At 38.9% G+C, this 19,024-nt stretch overlaps 1 protein-coding gene across 7 annotated transcripts in view; it reads right to left on the bottom strand.

Annotated features, from left to right (window-relative positions):
* FER (FER tyrosine kinase) overlaps positions 1-16,065 on the bottom strand; it is a 484,379-nt gene extending 468,314 nt beyond the window's left edge. For 3 of the 7 annotated variants that reach the window (XR_004267831.1, XM_032274911.1, XM_032274927.1), the window contains exons 1-2: positions 14,858-14,963; positions 1,301-1,447 (exon numbers count right to left, since the gene is read on the bottom strand). The gene's annotated coding sequence lies outside the window, so the exon portion shown is untranslated. Of the gene's footprint in view, positions 1-1,300; positions 1,448-10,875; positions 11,785-14,857; positions 14,965-15,847 lie in introns of those variants that run through there. The other 4 variants (XM_032274885.1, XM_032274906.1, XM_032274891.1 and 1 more) reach the window with 3 other exon arrangements.
* Between the last annotated feature and the right edge of the window lie 2,959 nt (positions 16,066-19,024).

The raw sequence follows: 19,024 nt of genomic DNA on the forward strand, positions 1-19,024 counted from the left end.
ATAGCTAATTGTCTTTTAGTAAAATAAGCAATCCATCAGTTAACAGGATAGTTTTCTAAAAGGTTTCTGTATATCAGCTTTTAATCAGCTGCTCAAAAACCAAAATTCTTGAAGTCATCCTTGAGTATGTTCTCTCTCTTTCTTTCCATGCCCAAACAAAATATAAGTCCTATGAGTTCTGTCTCAAAAAAACACACACAAAAAATGCATCTCTAATCCATCCATCTTGCTCTTATTGCTACCACCATCATGCAGGCCACCACTATCTTACCTCAGCTCCTAAAAGCCAGCTTTCACTTTCATTTCAACCAGTCCATGTCTCACATAGTATATAAAATGATACAAAATGCAAACTTTAGGCCAAAACCTTCAAAGCCCTAAATATTTGTATAACCTCTTCCTACCCACATCTGCCTCTTTCACTATGTCAACCGCACTGGTATTTTTTGGTTCCTCAAATTCACCAAGCTCTTTCCTCATTCAGGGTCTCTGCACACAGTATTCCTTCTAATGAGAATGCTCTTCCAGTCAAAAACAACTCCCTTCCCCTGCCCCAACACACATACATTACTCACTCTTTAAATAGCTCCTTCTCATAAAATAGGTCTCATCTTAAATATCAACCCCTCAGAGGAGCCTTATATGAACCTAACTAAAGTAGATTCCACCCCCTCATTTCCAAATTATCTGTGTTTGTGCTTTCCTTAAAAAATTGTAGTATAATTCATAATTGTTTTGTCAATTTATTTTTTAACCTGTCCCCTCTCCCAGAACGTAAGGGTGAAAATAAGGACGGAACATCCAGCTTATTCATCATTACATTCACTGAAGCAGCATATTGTATGATACTTAGAAGAATATCGATGTACCTCAAATGAATTAATGAAATAGTCAATGAATATGTGATTTGACAATGAGGTTAACAATGCTATTAATGGAAATACAGAAACCAGAACAAAGTGCAAGTGTTTGAGAAGAAAAATATGGTATGTTCAGTTTGGTGCCAAGTGGTAAAACACAGGACTGGTGGGCACACAGGCTGAGGAAGAGATATAGATTGGGGTTCTGCTAATTATAAGTGTTAGTTGAGAAAAATAATTATGTCACAAATGAGATAAAATCACTGAGATAAATGACAAGCAAAAAATAAATAAACACAAATACAAAATGATCATAGCCTACACAGATAGGAGAATAATCTAACATAAAGAACACTACAAAATCAAGACAAGTCACAACTTCAGAGACCCAAAATAAAAAATGTTTTAGTAACTTGCTAAGAAGAGTAAAGTAATCCTACCTTACTACTGTTCATTGCTGGTCATGCCTTAGCTAAAGTAGCGACTCCATGCTGAGATGTCACACGTTAGGGACGAAGAAGACACTTGAGAAAACGTCCAGTGAAGTCTAGCGAAAATGATCATACGTCTAGCCAAAAAAACATGAGCTGCAAGAAGAAATTCAAGAAGTCAGAACTGTTCACTACAGGTAAAGAGATTAAAATGTACACTTTCAGTATACTTGGCTATTCCTGGAAATCAACTGTGGCAGCTTATGACAATTGCTGCATTAAGAATGCTACACGTACTTATCTATCCATTGCTTACTCTCTCCCCTATCTTTCTCTAACTTTCCAAAAGAGTAATGTATTTTTACCTTCTCCTCCAATCTGTTCCCTCAGTTTTCAAGAGATAATTCATGTTTTTCTCCATTTTTACATCATAAAACTAACTTCAGGTTTGAAACACACCAGGCACAGTGGCTCCCATCTGTAATCCCAACACTTTGAGAGGCCAAACTGGGAGGATGGCCTGAGTCAAGGAGTTCAAGTCCAGCCTGGGCAATATACTGAAACCCAGTCTCTACAAAAAGTTTAAAAATTAGTTATGCATGGTGGCACACACCTGTAGTCCCAGCTATCTGGGAAGATGAGGTGGGAAGATTACTTAGCCAAGGAGTTTGAGGCTGCAGTGAGCCATGATTACGCCACTGCACTTCAACTTGGGTGTCAGGGCAAGACACTGTCTCAAAAACCAGTTTGAAAGGCATCAGAAGAAGCCAGTGATTATACTTGTTAAAATATTATTATAGGCTAAACTAGTAATTTAGTACATAAGAAAAACTTTTTCAAAGGCTGGGGAAGGTTGGGGAAGGATTCCCCCAGCAAACACAAACTTCTTTGCCTCATATGCTTTGTTTGTTTGAGATGGAATCTCACTGTGTCGCCCAGGATGGAGTGCTATGGCATGATCTCGACTCACTGCAGCCTCTGCCTCCCAGGTTCAAGTGATTTATTGTGTCTCAGCCTCCCAAATAGCTGGGATTACAGGCATGTGCCATCAGCTGATTTTTGTATTTTTAGTACAAACAGGATTTCACCATGTTGGCCAGGCTGGTGTTGAACTCCTGACCTCAGGTGATCGGCCTGCCTCGGCCTCCCAAAGTGCTGGTAGGCGTGAGCCACCGCATCTGGCTTCTGCCTCATATGCTTCAGTATGCCAAAGTATGACCCTTGAATTAACTGTTCTCCCCTCAGTTCTTAAAAACTGTGAACGCTTCTGAGAGGTTTTTTGGTCACTGACTCTCTCCTTTATCACTGATGTCAATATATGCAGTTTACAGCCCTGTTACAACTTCTCACTTTTTGCTTGTATCCTCCTATTTTTAATCTCATCTTCCTGGCTTATCATAAGCTCTTCCCTTCTTCCAAGCTCTTTTTGTTTGTTTGTTTGCCTATTCTGTTTCCCGTCATTTCCCCTACTTCCTTGACTTTCACGTGAATCAGATGACATTCCATAAAAGTTACCAACAAGATTACTCCTTTCCTTCTGGTCAGGAAACAGATCAAACACAGTATGTTAGGCATATTCTCCAACTCTACTTTCCTAATATTTTAACCATTTCCAAAGGGTGCCTTTGTCCCCAGGAAAGTATTTTATTCCCTTCTAGATATAGCAAAGCTCCTAAAGCTAGAATTGGTTGGAAATCTAATCTACATATAATTAAAGTGTTAATAGATTTCTCTTCTTCCACAAAACTGTGACATGATTGAGAAAGAAATTTCTATCTTCATACAGCAGCTTGCAAAATACCTGGGACACAGTAGCCATCAAACAAGTGACTACCAAATGAATGAAATTCCAAAATGAATTATGGTTTCCTCTGATTTGTACACTTTGGTGTAAAGTTAGGCTTCAACAAGAGTTGTTATATAAAATGATAAAATTCATGACAAAATTATTTTTAAATATAAAAATTTTAATGATGGCCAGATAAGGTGGCTCATACCAGTAACCTCAGCACTCTCAGAGGCCAAGGCAGGAGGATCACTTGAGTCTAAGAGTTCCAAACCCTCCTGGATAGCATAGTGAGAGCTCATCTCTACAAAAAAAAAAAAAAAAAAAAAAAAAAAAACAAAAATTATGGCATGGTGGCATGTACCTGTAGTCCCTGCTACTTGAGAAGTTAAGGTGGGAGGATCACCAGAGGCCAGAAAGTTGAGGCTGCAGTGAACAATGAGTGTGCCACTGCACTCCAGCCTAGGCAATAGAGTGAGACCCTGTCTCAAAAAAAAGAAAAAAATTCAGTCATGACTTCACTTTTATACTGCTTTCAATATATCATCTTTAATTAAACCCCCAGGGTATAGTTCAGTAAACAGTATTACTCATACAGCTTTCTGAGGAACAAAACACTTTCTATATACATTCGATTCTACTCCAAAGATAAACCCAAAAATCACTGGATCATCCAATTCATATTAAAAATGTTTAAACTCTCTTCTCTATCAGCAAAGATAGTAGCGTTACTTAGAATTCCCTGTTCTGGTCTCTCACTTTGCTATGAAAATAGTTATTTCCACAGTCCTAAGTTAAAGAAAGACAATTATTCAACTGAGATTCCATTCCTAATATTGAGCAGTGTCAAGTTTCTTGCTCAGGAAAGTTAGTCAACCGTAGTCCCAGCTACTCAGGAAACTGAGACAGAGGGATCAGTTGAGCCCAGGAAGTCAAGGCTGCAGTGAGCTGTGATAGCACCACTGTACTCCAGCCTGGGTAAGAGAGCAATACCCTGTCAAAAAAAAAAAAAAAAAAAAAAAGAAAGAAAGAAAGAAAACAAAGCAAAGAGAAAAGAAAGCCAGCTAGTCAAAGCACCCATGTATTATGCCTCAATCTCCAACTCAGGCTTTACTGTAATTTTTATTTTTCAATGAAATAAAAAGCATTTTTCTTTGATATTGAAATGATGTGGGTTAAAAGTAACAACTTTTTTTGGTGGCATCTCTAAATGGAACTTTTTAAAAATCAAACTACTATAAAGCCATGAATCAAAAAAATTATATTCCTTGTGTTACTTCAAAGGTATTATCATGCTTACTAGACTCAGCAAAGGTTTCCACACATAACAGTTGAAAATGCATAATTACTACTTTCTAGTGTACCTTAATCTTCCCCACCAACTTCCTCAGTTACACATACTATCATCTCTAACTCACATTCATAGTCTAAAAGCAGTTCCTATTCTTAAAATATGCTTCTCTTCACAAATGGGACTAGGGTGATGCAAGAGAAATACCTGGGGTGCAAAATTTAAGGAGATACTCTCAGGATCATGCAAGTGCCACCCTGCAGTTGCATGACCCTAAAAGTGATTATGTCTCACATTTTGTGTCCTTAGGCAACTCTGTTGCCTTACCCTAGTCCTGGATCTACTTCTCTTTCCCATCTCTGCTCTCCCCACTTCTCTAATAAATATCCCCTTAGTTTTTCAAAACCCAATTCTGATAAACCAAGTGTCTGTTTTAAACAATGAATTTGCCAAATATCTATTTTAAACAATGAATTTAAGTATACTTTTACAACAATTTAAAATTATGTTTTCGAAGAAAATTTCTTATTCATGATATGTGAAGGTGAAAAATAGACAAAGTAGTTATATATGGTAAGATTCTATTTTTTTAAATGTGAGTTGCATGTGCATGTAAGTAACAGACCTGTGTGGTTTTTTTACTCTGAAGCATCTATCTCCCTTTCTTTTGGTAGCAGCATCTTAATTTTCTTTTCCCAAACTATCTTCTTATCATCAACCCACATGGTTTGGGTGGCATTAATCACTAGCATTCTAATGTTTCTGGGGTAGGAACAAAACCCAGTTCTGGGAAATGAGCATATTCCCTCTCACAAGCAGTAGTTCAGGAATAGGTACATTACCTAAATTGGACAGATAATACTGAAGCCCAACATTTTTTCCAGAAGCTAATCAAGAAGGAAAGATATCTTTCAGCCAAGGTTGCTAAACTGAAAGACGTTAAGTACCTACTGGACAATCAAGCAACCTAAACAAAGAACCAAGAGAAAAGAACTAGAAAAATGTCTGAAAATATTTTGTCCCTAATCTGAGTTCAGATGTAAATAGATGTTAACTGCTGAAATTCAAAATTACTGCAGGGAAACAATTCACTCTGCATTTCTTATATTCCTGCATAGAATCTTCTGAGAAAAATGTACTACAAATGGATATTTACATAACAGACAGCCTTAGAAGCTAAAGATAGTATCTCCCTAAAGATAGAAACCTCCAAAAAGCTTTGGAGAAATTAAGCCCTCTCCCTCCCCTCCCTGGAAGCAACTACTTACATTCTAGGGTAAGAAACCTAAAGATACCTTCTCCCTCACCTCTGGAAGAGTTGCGCTTAATGAGTAATCTCTCTCGTTCTGCAGGGGAGGATGGCAGATGTGCCAACACCCTATACAAGCTTGGAGTCTCCTAATTTCAAGGCTCCTCTCCTGTGATGCAAATCTGCTGCATGTGTGGGTAGACGTCTCACCCTCATCACATTGCTCTGTCACAGAGATGCGGCAGGGAGACCCAGCACTATGGTATTTCTCTGGCAACTGCTTTTGCTGTAATAAACCCTCTGAGTCTCTGACCCAGGGCTCTTCTATTAATGTCATGTATATAAAAGTATGGCAAGGTAACTTGCTTGTTTGCAAGCAGGGTATTCTCAGTCCCATCAGTGTTTCAGAGTTAATGGTCACTTAAGGGGACACATTATTTTTTGTTAATTTGTCCAACAAATATTTGCTGAAAGCCTACTAAGCTATCTGTGTGCCATGAGTTTTCCTATGCAACAGGTAAAAATTCTTTCCCTACACATATACACCATGGAATACTATGCAGCCACAAAAAAAAAAAGGATGAGTTCATGTCCTTTGCAGAGACACGGATAAAACTGGAAACCATCATTCTCAGCAAACTGACACAAGAACAGAAAACCAACCACCGCATGTTCTCACCCATAAGTGGGTGTTGAACAATGAGAATGCACAAACACAAGGAGGGGAACATCATACACTGGGCCTGGGGGGTTAGGGGGCTAGAGGAAGAAGAGCAGGGGGAGGGGGGATAGGGAAGGGATGGCATTAGGAGAAATACCTAATGTAGATGATGGGGTGATGGATGCAGCAAACCACCACCATGGCTTGTGTATACCTACGTAACAAACCTGCACGATCTGCACATGTACCCCAGAACTAAAAGTATAATATAAATAAATAATAAGATATAGACACAACACGGTTAGCCAGGAGCATGAATATTTTAGGGTCTTGCTTCTAATAAGAAGTCATCTCAGCAAAACTGCAAATATTTCAAAACAGACCTTCAGAATCGCTCCCAAATAGCTGAAACTTCTACTAAATCCAAGACATTAATAGTTTACTATATTTAGACTTTTACCATTTATATTTATTTCAGGTTTAGAGTATGAAACACCCAAGTTCAAATCCCAATATCATTTTATAACTCGGTCTCCTTGGATAAATGATATGACCTAATATTGGTTCCAGATCACAAAAAGAAAATTCAAGCCATCGAATTCATAAAATCAAAAGAAATGTACAAAAGTGCATTGCACTTTTGTAGGCACTAAAGAAATGTTAGTGCCACCACCATTATGATATATCTGAATCCGTGTAATTTACTAAAAGACTTAAAACTTATATTGACAGAAACTGTTTCTACCTGAGAAGTTAAAATGTTGAGGAGGAGAAAAAAAAGAACTTTATATAAACAAAAACAAAACAAAAAATGTGTGTGGGAGTAGGAGGAAAGAACTGGCTTCCTGCTTTGTAAAAAGTTTCTATCATTTATAAATCTACATAAAGATTCTTACACATCATCCCCAACATAAATGCTTGCAAAAAACTGGAATACTGACATACCATTAATTAATTATATATTATCATATTACTAATAGGTTATATGGATCCATAATTAGGTAATTACATATTATCATTATATGTTATCATTAATAATTATCTGAAACTACATTGTTTAGTTCCCCTTAATTTCTCTATTATAGCAAATTTATTAAATATATAAAAAGTAGACAGGCATCACAAAGTAATGGTACTTAGCCAAATATATGAATTTGCAGTAAATTCAGAATGGATGGGAAATGTGATAGTGACTGGGTTTGCCATATTAGAAAGTCCATCACATAATTCTATACTGAAACAAAGAAAAAAAGGTGATGCCTGGAAATATTTCCTTTGTTCCTGGTAAAGCAAAGTTTGCAAAACCTTAGTGAAAATTAAAATGATGGTTAACCTATATAGGAATGTACATAGAAACCACGTAAGTCTAAAAGAACTATAATTCAAGAGAAAGTCAAGATACCATATATTTTCTTTTTTTTGATACGGAATTTCTCGCTCTTGTCACCCACACTGGAGTGCCATGGGGCAATCTCAGCTCACTGCAACCTCTGCCTCCCAGGTTCAGGCAATTCTCCCGCCTCAGCCCCCCAAGTAACTGGGATTACAGGCATGTGCCACAATGCCCAGCTAATTTTTATATTTTTTTAGTAGAGACAGGGTTTCACCGTGTTGGCCAGGCTGGTCTCAAACTCCTGACCCCAGGTGATCCACCCACCTCAGCCTCCCAAAGTGCTGGGATAACAGGGGTGAGCCACAGCACCCAGCCAACACCATATATTTTCATGAAACAAGATACGGTATAGCTGCTAGGGTGGCTATTGACCCATTTGTTATCAAAACTAAACACTGCTAGAAGTGTCAAATGCACTTTTATTTGTATAATGTGAAACTAACAAGAGAGCCCACAGGACACATGCTACAGAAATATTCAACTCCAAGAAGAAAACATCCAAGAAACAGCAGCATACAGAAAGCATTACAGCAACCAAGGACTAACCATTGTGACAATGCAGGAAGTTTTGTGATTAAGCCATAAATGATCTTTTATTCAAACCATAAGTATACAAGGGTCAAGAATAACAACAATTGCCTGTATACAAATAATGTAATGCAAGGTTGTCTAGCCTTCATTTCAGAAGCAAAAAAATTAATAGTTTTAATGACTCGGGTCCTACTTACAGGATTGTACGAGTCTGAAGGGATCATTTAAATCTTCCCACTAAATTTGACCGTATTTTACGGAAGTGGTTACATCCTAGATTCACAAAGGTTTCAAGAAATACCACTTGCAAATATCAAAAGGTCTACTGAACATAGTTTTTCTAAGTCTTCACTTAGAACTGTATATTATACATTGTACTTCTACTAGGATGAGTGATTTAAGTTCTATTCATAGTAATGCAAAGATACTTTTCTGACTGAGCCAATGTAAAGGGCATTTTTATATTCTAAGTGCCTAGAAAATAAAAATTCTAGTACTGTTTCTACTTACCTAAAACTGCGAGTCCCACTATAGAAATAGCCTTTTTGCAAGTAAAATGATGTATACTGGAAAACTAACTTCAATTTTTCCAAAATAATTAGTGTTATTCTAGTCACAATAAAGACTAAGGTACTGTCACCCATATATTTTTAAATGTTCATTAAGCTATTTGAACTTTTAGATGCAGGACTCTATAAATTACATAAAATCAGTATAATAATATTTTCTTCTGTCGCATTATAAGAATTATAAAAATAACTAGAGGGACATTCATTTTAGGAAAATGTGGAAATAACTTGGGTCTCTAAAGAATTGTAAGGTATGTCTTCAGTATATGTTACTAACAATACTTATACACTTTTTTTTTTTTTTGAGACAGGGAATCACTCTGTTGCCCAGGCTGAAGCACAGTGTTGCTATGATAGCTCAATGCAGTCTTGAACTCCTGGGCTCAAGGAATCCTCCTACCTTAGCCTCCTGAGTAGTAGTACAAGCACATGCCATCACATCTGGCTGATTTTTGTTTATTTTTTTGTAGAGATGGGGTCTCATTATGTTATCCAGGCTGTTCTTGAACTTCTAAGCTCAAGTGATCCTCTCATTTCAGCCTTCCAAAGTACTGTGATTATAGGCATGAGCCACTGTACCCAGCCCACATTTTTTTAATGACTCACTTTCTCCAATAAATCAGAGTAGATTCAAGTTTATACCCATAATGATCTCACACTCAATCATCTGCATTCTAATATGCTTTCTTGAATAGGAAAAAGAAAGTGAATTAGAGCTCACAAGCTAGAAAACTGCACAGTGGACACAGTGGAATACGCCACACATGTAAATATCTTGTACCTGGATGGGAAAAATATATAAGAAACACTGACTTAGATCACAAAATCTGTTTTACTGCTGGATGAGAACATAAGGACTCTAGTTCAACGCCTAACTCAATTCATTGCTTACTTCTCTGCACAGGATAACTATAGGTTGGTCTGTCCATTTAAATGGTATGTTTTTTAAGAATCAGAACCCTACACTTACAGGACACAAAATCTGAAATAGGGATATCTGTAAAACACTGTTCCTTAAAAAATAATCATATATATCAGTAGGAGGTGGAAAAGATACAACTAATATACAAATAAGGGTATTATTAAATTTAAAAATAAAGTTTAAATTTTAAACAGATTGAGAAAATGTGGTTATGGGAGCACTAGTTAGAGATTTAAGACAGTAACATGTAGCTAATACCTGTGGTTTAAATGAAAGGAACTTAGGGCAACCATCCAAAAACATGATCATCCAGGGAAGAAGAAAAATAAATCAGGAATCCAGACAAACTGGCCATATTTTGGGGTTAAAAACCATTTAAAGTAAATTTATAATTATCCCTACTGAGATACAATAATCTAAGCATTATAAAAAGAACAGCTAATCTGAGATATTTCTAATTATTTGTTTTATTTGTATAAATGCAAATGTCATTCAACTTAAGTAAATTTAATGTACATTATATTTTAATTTCTTATGTCTGAAACAAGGATTTTGAGGATGGTATAATAAACATATTAATACAAAAGGAGATAAAATCAATGCTCCCATGTAAGTAACTGAATACAGAAGATGAATACTTCCAAAATCTTACCTATGTTGTCTCATTTCTTCTATGTAACAAGCTAGTGCAGTAATTTTAATATCCCTATGTAACAGATGAGAAAATGATGACTTAAAGAGATAAAATAACTTGTCAAGATCCCACAGAAGAGAAACTGGAACTAAAACCCCAATTATCTGATTCTAAAATACATGGCTCTTCTTTTCACTACACTTTGCAACGTAGTAAGGAACACCTACATAAAATGTCCAGTCTTTTTATACCTACTAAAAAAAGTGACAATATGAAGTTTATAATGAATGGTGATAATGAACAGACTGAAAATTAGTAATAATCTAATATAAATATTTAAGAAATTATTCCAAATTATGCATGACATTAAATTTTTTAAAGCTGAATTATGTAATATCCTGCAAAAATTGAGAAATCTGAAATATTCATAGAAAAGGACCAAGTAAACTTTGTTTTACCTAGATATTCTGAATTCTAAAGAAAAAACATGGCCCCATATTTTGTCAGCCATACAGCAGTTTTATACGGTAAACTAAAATTATACTTACAGAATAAGAAAAAGTAACTGCTTGGGTCTAATTCCTTTGTTCTGACTCTAATCTATCCTCTATTTATTCTTCTCCATTTTTCCCCCAGATCTAGGAGGCCTCTTCTAATTTAGGGTAGCAGCCTTGAGTTCCAGAACTCTTAACAGATTTTGATGCAAATGTAGATACACTGAAATGAAAACCATAAAGTTGCAACAATTGGTAGAGTATTACAGAAGAAATCAAAGTTTTGGTTGGTTTCCAAATCATTATGGTAGAATAACGGGTGACTTCTCTTTCTTCTCTATATCAATTTCTTCTGAATCGATTATAAGGCATTTAACTTTTATAATCAAACAAAAATAGGAAAGGAGTAAAAAAGGGAAGAAGGTAGGGAGGGAAGGGAAAATTGGAGCCTTGATTTTTAAAAAAAACTAAGTGTTTCTGAATTCACTGAATCTCCAACTGAAGTTATAAAACTATGACCTACTTGTTCCCCCTCTCAATAGCATGATAGGTTAACCATACATAAGCATGCCAAAGACAAATAGAATGTGGAAAATAATAATAAATCATTCCAGAGATCTATAAATTCTGAGACATAGCTCTTAATGTTTAAGAAATTATTATATGAATGAGGTACGTATGAAAAACCTATTTAGGGTACACAAAAACTAAAAAGCAAGATTCAAATACTTAAAAGTAGTGTGCAGGAATTTCCCAGGTATAGAAAAATTACAAATATACAAATGTGTGAATTTACCCATTTCCACTTATTTCTTTACTATAAATTGAAGTTTTATATCAAAATATTCCTCAGAACCATGAGACAACACCTAAGAGAGTTGAGTTCTGTTGAAATACTAACTTCAATGTCTCTAGATAATTACTTCAGTCTCCATGAAGCAGTTCTACTAAAAGAAAGTTCACATTTGTAAGCTTTTTCCATTACAAAAGTACATTCTTTTGTTGTTGTTGTTTTTTGTTTGTTTATTTGTTTGAGACAGTCTTGCTCCGACGCCAGGCGCCAGGCTGGAGTGCAGTGGCGTGATCTCGGCTCACTGCAACCGCCACCTCCTGGGTTCAAGCAATTCTCCTGCCTCAGCCTCCCGAGTAGCTGGGACTACAGGCGTGCGCCACCACGCCCAGCTAATTTTTTGTATTTTTAGTAGAGACGGGGGTTTCACCATGTTGACCAGGATGGTCTCGATCTCTTGACCTCGTTATTCACCCGCCTCGGCCTCCCAAAGTGCTGGGATTATAGGCGTCAGTCATCACGCCCGGCCTAAAAAAGTACATTCTTACTCCAAATGAACAGACATAAGATTAATCCAATTTATCAAGTTTGCTACCAAAATTTCACATAATTGATAGTTCCTTGGACTTCCCTCCAAAAAATGTTCATTTATAAATCAAGTACAAAACTATAATCTATTTACCTGAGTCCAATTTTAAAGCAAAACTTTTATTTATTCATCAAACTTCCTTTTTTCAGATTACCAAAATGCAGTTTACTCATTTGAGCCTTGATTACAAAGACGATGACTTTCTACTCACTCACAAGACTGCCTTGAACAGTCTCATGTAATTAAGTTACTATAGTTTTAATAAGTATAATTCCCATTTACAAATTAAAAAAAGCACCTTATGATAATTTGGTAGGGTGTATATACATGGATATTACATATCCATGTATATACGTATGCTGGGTTTTTTTCTTTATCTTTTTTTGAGACAGAGTTTCGCTCTTGTTGTCCAGGCTGTAGTGCAATGGCGTGATCTCGGCTTACTGTAACCTCCCCCTTCCGGGTTCAAGCGATTCTCCTGCCTCAGCCTCCCAAGTTGCTGGGATTACAGGCATGCGCCACCACACCCAGCTAATTAGGTATTGTTAGTAGAGACGGGGTTTCTCCATGTTGGTCAGCTGGTCTTGAACTCCCGACCTCAGGTGATCCTCCTGCCTCGGCCTCCCAAAGTGCTGGGATTGCAGGCATAAGCCACCGTGCCAGGTCACAAATGCTGGTTTTTTAAGCTTGATCATTTTAGTTCCTCTATTCCTTAATGTTTACTGTGTAACAGTGGTCTTGAAATCATTATTGCTAAATATATAGGTGGTAGGTACAACTCGACTCTTCTGCATTGTTTGAAATTTTTCATAGTAAAATAGTTGAGAAAAAACTGGCAAATTTGAAATGTTCACAATCCAGGTTTATAGTAACATCTACACTGAAGATGAAATGTGATTTATCTTCCAAAGCCTGAATTATTTCTTTTGGACTAACGATATCAACCTTTGAAGTAGGCAGAAGCTCCATAAACTTGACACTACAGTTTTAGATGATGCTAAAACTTTGTAGTTTAACTATGTTAGTTTTAACTATGTTAATGCTGTCAATAATCAATGCAGAAGAGAAATAGATCTTCACCCAAGATCTTTCAAAGATGAAAACAGAACTATGCCTGTGTACTCTCTTAATATATTCCCAACATCTTTGGAAGCATAATAATCTTGGCTCAAAAGTACTAGCAGAAAAGGTTTCCTGAACAACAAATAGATACACTCTGCCTTCCGCTGCAGTGACTGACAAACCTGGAGCTATTTACAAATGTCTTCTTAAAGGCAACATAAGTATACCAGGACTACAAATTAACGCACTATACAGATTTTGCAATACTTTTTTTTTAATCCTGTTCTCATTCCACATGTAGATTGAAAAGTATTTTCTAATCTTTAATCATTAAAATAGTTTTGATCTATTCTCTTACTGATTTTTCTGTTACACTTTTATATAGGTGACTTCATCCGAGAAATGCATCTTAAAATACCTGGAGAAAAGGAAAATGGCAGTACACCTTTACAGCAGTTTATGTCAAAGTGATAGTGAGATCACCATTAATACATGCAACTTCATCTGAATTAAAAAGATTAAAAAGCTTCTCCTTTTTTAACCATAAGGCGAAGGAAAAATGTAAGACTACCAGTCTTAACAAATTATTAGATTTTGGATTACACTGCAGTGGATAGCAAAATCGCTAGATTTTGGATTACACTGCAGTGGATAGCAAAATCGCAAACGTACAAAGTAAAAAGTGCCCACCTCACAGTAAACTCAATTTGTGGAAGAAGTACCCTGTCCCTATTAACACAACCCAATGAGCGTATTCAGAAACTCGATCCTAAGAGAAACTCTAAGGCAGAAAGAGGATCCCCAAAGGTGCCTCCAAACACCTCCCCAATAACCGGCAAAGAGACCACAGAGCAGAAATGACCAACAACAGCACTAGCTTCACACTTAAGAGCCTATCTCTTGTTTAGACTCTCGGAGGACACCTCTAGCCAAGACAGGAGGAGAAAGATGAGGTAGGGGATAAAAGCGGGAGAAGGTGACACATAGGAGGAGAGCTGGGGAGGACCGAGGGATCAAGGTAGACTGACTGCGGGGCTCCAGAGGCAGGAAGAGATTGGAAGAACACAAGGGGTTGAGGGTGCCCCCCCAGCGGGAGGGCGGCGCCCAGGAGATGACTGCTGCCGAAAAAAAGAGGTGCGGGTGCGGGCAAGATTGGGCGTTGCCCACAGTCCTCCCCACCCCACCTCACGTCTAGCAGCCCCCAGACCCCGCGACGGGGCGGAGCCACTGCGCCCGCCACAGCCCGTTCGCGCCCGCGCCCGCCCCCTCAGCCTTCGGGTCCCGGGATGGTGGGAGGGGCGGGCCTCGTGGGGCTGGGTGTGTAGCCTCGTCCAAGCCCCAACCAGGAATGCTCCGCCGCGGGCGGGAGGATGGGCGGGTGACCCTGCAGCCTGGGACAGGGGATGGGGGGGCGATGGCTGAGGGCGGAGGAAGAGCCTCGGCGCAGCCCACAACGCCCGGGCCGAATCCTGGGAGCCCTTCTGCGGGCAGAGATTGTTGCCCCCGCTCTAGCCTTGCCTTCCCTCCACTACCCCCCTTCCCCCGCGTTGCCCCGGGCAACAGCGCCTGCCGCCGGCGGCGCCAAACGCACCTACCTAGAACCTGACAAGCCCGAGCCCCTCAGACTCCGGAGCCAGTCACCACCCCGCGTCACGGGGGCTGCCACAGCCAATAGGCGCCACTGTCACGAGCCTCTGCAACCAATCCAGCTGTACTCCGGTCTCCGGGCACCCTTGAGGCCTCAGCCAATGGGCAAGAGCGGAAGGCGGGCGCTGCCGCCCGGCCCCTAACCCCCTCCTCCACTACCTCCCAGGAGGCGGGGAGCGGCCGATTGGCCCCGGCCCCGAAGGGGCAGGTCTTGGGCCCTAGGCTGGGTGGGCGCGTGCTTAGCCCGGGCTGCGGGCGCTGGGATTAGAGGCTCGGAGCTGCGGCTGCGGCCGCCGCCCTCTGGGCTCGCCCCCTAGCCCGGGTGGAGTCCCGAGGTCTGCGCGTTTGTGCCGCTCTCCCCGCCTCGGTAACCTGCTCCTCCCTAGCTGGTGTCCTGGGCTGCCGGGGTGAGATGGGGCTGGAGGCGGACGGCGGCGTCACAGGAAACTTTGGGAGGCTTGCCTGGCCGCAGCCGGGAAGTGGCCGGACCGGGGGATGATAAGCTGAGGCCGCCTAGAAGGGACTACTCTGCGGGTCGGCAGCCGGAAAGGAATTCGGAGAGTGGGGGCGGAGGCGTGATTAAAATGTTAAGTGTGCCTGCCGGGCGCTGGGCGATCCCCGAAGCTGAAGTCCCCGGGAAGGGAAGCCGCTTTAGGGCCGCGGGGCCCCTACCCCTAAAATAGGCACTTTTCAGCCTCACAATTGGTCACTTTTTCCTGTACGTTCCCACATTTTACCTCTCTGTTGTGGATTGCTTTAGAATGATTTGCAGCAACTCCAGTTTACTCTGAGTACCTTAAGGGCAGGAACTGTCTTTCAGTCCTGTATTCTCAAGTGCCTGAGCCTGCCTAAAAATGTAAGAAACTCCATGCTGGAATTGTAATGGATCTTGTTTAAAAGCAGGTCCTGGGAATGGCCCCCCTATAATAAATTCTTACCTCTTCGAGAGTCTAGAATGCGTGGAGAACCCAAACGTGTTTGCTCTTCAGTGCTGGTCGTTTCTGAAGCGTCCTTCACCAAAAGAATTTGGTGAAAAATGAGTAATGTGAACTGCAGGCTTATTACTAGGTAATCAGTAACAGTAGGATAGGTATTCGTCATTATTTGAGGGTGTGATCCTCCCATGTTCCTGTAGTAGGCTTTTTAAAGCGGTGCATCTTTTGCATTGGTTGAACCACAGAACCTCAATCCGTATTTCCCCTCCCTCTAAAAAACTGGGTTAGTAGGAGCCAAAGCAGAGTGGTGAATATTTTCTCTAAGCAGGGTTATTTATTTAACCATAGAGAACACATAGAAAAACATAAATCTTAGATTGGACTTTTTTTAAAGTCTGCTGTTTTAAAGCTAAAGAAACAAAAACCAACATAAAAATTTTAAATAAGAGATTTCATTCTCTCTATTGAAACTGGGGGATAAGATTTCCTGTCCCTTTTTCTCCGAGCATTAGCCTTAGAAAACTTAAGTACTTTCTTATTTAATAATTGTTAAGTGCTTTCTCAGCTCTTTGAAATGTGCATAAATCCATTTGAGGACTAGATAGGACTTAAACCTGGAAGCTTTTTTTTTTTTTTTTTTTTTTTTTTCCCTTCCAAGTGCTTCAAGGGAGTTAGCATCCTTCCCTATCTCCCAGTTTTTCTGAGAGTAGGAACCTAACTTCAGTGGGCAACTTGCTCCAAGTTGCAAAACTACCTTCTGTCATAAAGGTAAGTATTTTTTTCCCCTCTGGATAAAACCAATTAACTAACACAGAAGGCCACCCCAATTGCTAAGACGAATTATATGTGACAAATGTCTTACTTGACGACTACTTATTGTTCATCTTGAAAATATGTATGTAATGGGTCATATATACTTGGCTATATAAAAGGGCGAAATTTCTGTTGCAATCTCTTAGCAAATTGTCTGTGATGTGCATCACATTCTAGTTTAATGCTTATTCAATAATAAAAGTGTTTTGTGTACTCACGTTTGTGGAGAGGATTTCTGGGTTGGGAGATTTGGATTTTTAATTATATTTTTCCAACAATGCCTATACCCATAATGTTGGGATGATAAAGTTAAAGCAAGTAATTACTTCTGAGATTTCCCTAAAATTTGTTCCCTAAAATGATAATGATTGGTGTGTATTTCATAGTGACTGTTAAATGCACAAACTATGGTTCTGTGAGTAAATTTCTTAAAATATAAGTTAATTTTCTGTGAACAGTAAATGTTATAGTCTAAGTAATGTCAATAAGAATGAAATGAATGAAAATTTGTGCATTAGTTGGATAATGCCAAAATACAACTTTGGAGGTTGCTTCATGACTGAATACTTTTCCCAAGAACCTTAGGATTTGTCTACCTTCATACAAAGGGAACTAAAATGTAGAAAGATGCTGTTGGTGAATTAGTTATAACACATTTGCAAAAAGTAGCTTTCAATAAAGATATGGTAGAAATAGAGCTGTTTGGTACACAATGTGTGTGTGTGTGTGTGTTTAAGGAACCCAAATCTAAAAAAACAACAGTTAAGAATCTTTCCATATCTACAATTGTTCTCTGAGTTTTCACCTATTCATTCCAAAACCTTAAAAGTTGCCTACCATATACCAGTCATTGTGCTAGGAAATGCAATTGTCAAAGAATGTACTTGAAGTAAATGAATGTGGCAAAAATCCATGCTGCATTTTTGAAACAAAAAATATATATATAGCAAATCCAGTTTAACATTTTTTTCTCTGTTGGAATTATCACATTGCATTGCAACACATTTAATAAACACTTTGGGTAACCTTAGTATATATTCCATGTTCCCAAATACCAAACTTTGTTTTAATAGCATTACTTACTGGACAAATGAAAATAATAATGTGGACATCAAACCTACGTGAGTAATAAAAAATGATTGAAAAAGATTTTTACTTTTTTTGATTAGCACCATCCATGCCTCACTCCATCTCTCCACCTCCCTTTTTTCCTGTTTCTCATAGACTTCAAGAGGAATCTTGGTTGTTTGCCATCTTAGTTCAGTATTTCCCATAACCCTCCCTCTTTTTCTTCATCTATGTCTCTTTTTTCTGCCAAGTCCTTTAACTTGTGACTTTCTGCTTTCTAATCCTCTATTCATACTTTACCGCACACACATACTGCTCCTAAAATAGAGATCATAATGAGGTATGCAATATGGAAAACATGTCTATCCTTATTCTGTACATGCTGCAGTGTCCGTTTTCAGTGGATATATATATTTTTTTATTTTGAAAATTGTTCACTTGAATGAATACTGTTCCTAGAGGTCACATGTGTGTGAAATTTTCTTTAGGAATGTTTTTTGGGCTTTCCAAATTTCAGATTTTCAAAATGGCTTAATTGTTTATTTTTCCAATCTGTGTTACGAAAATAGCAGGGTAGTCGAAGGGAGAGGGGAGAAAAGAAGATGAGGTAGAGTTCAAGGAAGAAAAGATCTATTCTGTTTTCAAACTAGAAGTCAAATGTATTAACACCATCTCCCAACCACCTTTCCCAGCCAGTGGGTGGCCGTCCTGGTACTCTAATTAATGCCCCCGGATCAATCGAGGCCTGTCCATTTTAAGACATCCTTTTCTCAGATTTTTTTTTTTTTTTAAGACAGAGTCTAGCTCTGTTGCCCAGCCTGGAGTGTAGTGGTGTGATCTCGGCTCACTGCAACCTCCGCCTCCCAGGTTCAGGCTATTCTCCTGCCTCAGCCTCCTGAGCAGCTGGGATTACAGGCATGCACCACCATGCTCAGCTAATATTTGTATTTTTATTAGAGACAGCGTTTCACCAAGTTTGGCCAGGCTGCTTTCAAACTTCTGACCTCAAGTGATCCGCCTGCCTCGGCCTCCCAAAGTGCTGGGATTACAGGCAAGAGCCACTGCTCCTGGCCTTTTCTTAGAATTTATCCTGACCTTTTCCTCATCTCCTTATACCTGGTTCATTATGCCTTCAAAGTTAACTGTAAAATGTGTATGCCTGTGTGACAGTGCTGTAATAATGAATTTATATGTATGATGTTAGAATCACCTAAGGATCTTTTCAAAAATAGACTCCCAGATTAACTCCCAAAGAGTCTCACTTGGAAACGCAAAGGAGTTTAGGAAAGCCTGTATGTT

This window comes from Sapajus apella, unplaced genomic scaffold, assembly GCF_009761245.1.
Source record: "Sapajus apella isolate SASKATOON/1434 unplaced genomic scaffold, GSC_monkey_1.0 scaffold1, whole genome shotgun sequence".
Classification (NCBI taxonomy): Eukaryota; Metazoa; Chordata; class Mammalia; order Primates; family Cebidae; genus Sapajus; species Sapajus apella.